This window comes from Cebus imitator, unplaced genomic scaffold (genome assembly GCF_001604975.1).
Source record: "Cebus imitator isolate Cc_AM_T3 unplaced genomic scaffold, Cebus_imitator-1.0 Scaffold24, whole genome shotgun sequence".
NCBI classification, from domain to species: Eukaryota; Metazoa; Chordata; class Mammalia; order Primates; family Cebidae; genus Cebus; species Cebus imitator.
Window position 1 is genome coordinate 13,848,952 of NW_016107339.1, and position 4,080 is coordinate 13,853,031.

Genomic DNA, 4,080 nt, shown 5'->3' on the forward strand with positions numbered 1-4,080 from the left:
CACATGTACCCCAAAACCTAAAATGCAATAAAATAAATAAATGGGAAAAAATAAGAAAAATAAAAAATTAGACTTTGTGAGCAAGACAAAATCAGAACACACAAAGAAATAGTTTAGGAAATTTACTGATTTCTTTGAATGAAGAAAATAATAAAATTAAAAGAAGTATATGAAGTTCAGGCAAAATTTGGATCACATATGTCAGAAGATGGGCTTTCTTATAAAAAATTGGTAACTAATCAATAAATAAATTAATGGAAATGCCACAGGAAAAATGGGCAAAGGATTTATACTGACTATAAAAGAGAATATTCCAATAACCAATAAATATAAATATTTGCTTAAACTCACCAATAAATTGAAAAATCCAAATTCAAACAGCAATGTAATCAACTATTTCTTGACCCCCAACCCGCAAAATTGGCAAATACGATAGTTTATTTTAAAATCAAGAATTTAGAAGATTCTACGGGAATAGATTCTGTCATATTATTAGAACTCTCAGGGGATGGCAGTGTGGTAGTGTCTATTAAAATTCAAAATGCAATTGTTACCTGTTTGTTGAAAACAACAAAAATTCCATTCTAAACATCCTTCTTAAAGAAAGACAGATGCCTTTAAAAAAAATCCTACGTGGGCCTGAGGAGACATAAAATTGGTTGTTTGTTAAGCCACAGTTTGCGATAACAAAAACATTTCCAAATTCTAAAAGAAAAACTGATTAATTTGTCTTGATGATAAAACTTTTGAACATCATGAAAACTATGCAGTATGTGAAGTGACAGCACACTGCAAGATGACATTTGGTGCTGTGTGTGGCACTGCGAGCATATATTGGTGTAATCCTATGAGTAGTTAGGATAATACAGGATTTCCACTCTAGGTTTTTACAGTCTTGGTACATTTTTTCTTGTATGTCCATGATGACATATAAAAACACTAACAGGAGAAAAAATAAATGTTCTCAATATTTAGATAGAAGAAAGGTAAATTGTGGTATAGCCATAGAAAGCAATAAAACACAGAGCTTCAACTAAATTCTGTAGGACTATCAACATGGATTGGAAAAGAATCATAAATTATAATGTCAGTCAGAAGGCACAAATTTACAAGAACTCTCACTGTTACTATAAGAACAAAATAATATGAACTAAACTTTATAGGTAAGCTGGAAAATAATCTTATTTTTAAAACTTTAATGAGCAGTGGATCATAAAGTACAAAAATTGCAAATTCCAGAGATGAAAAAACTCCCATTAGGTGAGCAGGGACACGTGTCCACTCTTGCTCTTTGGTCCATCTACTGAATCTTAACATGGGTGGAAGACTGAGCCTGGCTGAGAAGGGGAGACTGTGAGGGAGTGAGGACAAACCAGCTGAGTTGTAAATACCCCCGTGGGCTTGTGTGATGCATTACGATCTATAGAGGCCACTGAATAATATGTGTCTACTTTACTCCGACAGCTGATTCTCCTTCCAGAACTTTTTCTGACTTCATGTTGGTGGTGTGGGAACTAGGGAGTTAGAGAGAAGACAACAAACATCTCTGTAGCTTCCTGCAAACAAAGATCAGGAAGGAAATCAAGATAGCATCAACACTTTCAACCGCCCTGACTTTGTTGGCCTTTATAACTGACATATATATTGACAACATCAGATAACTATAGAATATTTATTTATTTACATTGCACCAAGATTATCCATGAAACAGAACAAATACTGTGACTGTAAAACTAGTCTCAATGACTTTCAAAAGAATAAAGTCATACAGAGTATATTCTCTGAACACAGACTTCTCAAATTACAAATTAGTAAGACTGACAAAATCACCCAAATTTTTGGAAGTAAAATATCACATTTCTAAATAATCTGTGGCTTGTCAAAAAGGAAATCAGAAGGAAAATTAGAAAACAATTTTAAATAAAATAATACTAAAATGAATTTTTAAAATTTTGATATGCAACTAAAGCAGTCCTTCAGAAAACAATACTTAGTTTTAAAAGCTTGTATTACAAAAGGATAAGTATATAAAAATCAAAGATCTACTCTTTTAAGAATCAAACAAAAGCAAATTTAAGTTGAAAAAAGTAGAAAAAAACAAAGAGGTGAGGAAATTGGTAAAATCATTTTCTTTGTTTTGTTTTCTGTTTGTTTATGGTAGAGCATAAACATGTTAGTCCATTCTTAACATTCCTAAAAACAAATACCTGAGGCTGGATAATTCATAAAGAAAAGAGGCTGAACTGGCTCAGGGTTTTGCAGGCTGTACAGGAGGTGTGTGATGGCAATTACTTCTGATGAGGGCCTCAGGAAACTAAGAATCATGGCGGAAGGAAAGGGGAGCCCAGGTATTGCATGGTAAGAGCAGGAGCACAGAGAAAGTGGGGAAGGGTCGCACTCCTTTAAACAACCAGATCTGTTAACTGAGTGAGAACTCACTCATTATAACTAGGATGACATCAAGTCATTGATAAAGGACCTGCCCCCCGACCAAAATACTTCTCACCAGGCCTCATCTCCAACATTGCAGGTTACAGTTCAAAGTGAGATTTGGAGAATATAAACATCCAAGCTATACCAATAACATAATTGGTTTAACGTATACTGACTTTGTATCCAGCAACATTATTTAAATTTACTTATTAAATCTAGGAGTTTATTATTTTTATTTTCTAAGTACCTGATGATGTCAAGAGTAAGTAGTGATCATTTTACCTGGATGCAATTATTATCTGTTTTATGTATTTTTCTTGCCATTTTCATTGCCTAACTCCTGTACTACTCCAGATATGAAGGAAACAGTTTTCATATTTCACTGCTGAGACTAATGTGTGCAATAGTGTATCTATCATTTCTGAGATTGAAGAAACTTTTTAATACAAGTTGAAAACAGATTTTTTTAACATTAAGGCCAAGTGCTGACTCTATCAAGGTGGTTGCATGTGTTTTCTCCTTCCTTCAGTTCATGTAGTGATTCACATGAACTGATTCTCAAATACTCAAACAACCTTGCATTTCTAGAGTAAATTCCACTTGGTCATCACGTAGTAGCCATCTTTTAAACCATTAAATTCAGTTGGCTAATACTTTCTTAAGGACTTGGCTCATAAGAGTTATTGAGCCATAAATTCCTATTTGTCGTAGAGTTCCTTTCAGGTCTTGAAGTAAAGTTCCCACAGATCTCATCAAACCTAACTGTGATTTTCTTTTTATCAAATACATTTGAAGTTTACATAAATTGTGTTCCTTAGATATTTTAAAATAGTTACTGAAGCTAGATGAACCTGGGTTTTTTTCTTGGGAAAGCTTTGTAGAATGGGCTTACTTTCTCTATAAAATGTGGAACTCTTCATATTTTATGTTTTTGTCAGCTTCAGTACATTGTACATTTTGTATTTATTACACACAATTTTTTTAATTATTCATAATATTTAGTATGGTTTCATGCTGATAAATCTGTAAGACTATAATATAAGATATGAAATTTGTGTCACTGGAGTCACAGGGAGATGACCAATGGGTGATGCCCAAAGAGTGTTTGAAGGAAGATTGACTATTTTCCAAATTTGGACAAAGTCTTAAATGCAAAAAATTCAAGAACCTGTTCCTACCCAAACAAGATAAATTTACATAAATTTATGCAACAAAAGAGAAATGACATCCCATGCATAGGAGAAAATGAGTTGACAGTGGATTGCTCATTAGCAATAATGTAGACCAGAAGTGGCCCAAGATATTCTGAGAGATGAAAGTAATGTTAACCTCGAATGCATATCCAGTAAACATATTATTATAAAATGAAGGTTCTATCATGACTTTTTCTTTTTCTTTTTTGTTTTTTAGATGGAGTCTTGCTCTGTCACCCAGGCTGGAGGGCAGTGGTATGACCAGAGCTCACTGCAGCTTCTGCCTCCTAGGTTCATGTGATCCTCACACCTCAGCCTCCTGAGTAGCTGGGATTACTGACATGCATCCCCATGCCTGGCTAATTTTTTGTATTTTTGGCAAAGACAGGGTTTGGTCATGTTGCCCAGGCTGCTCTCAAATACCTGAGCTCAGAGGATCTGCTGCCTTGTCCTC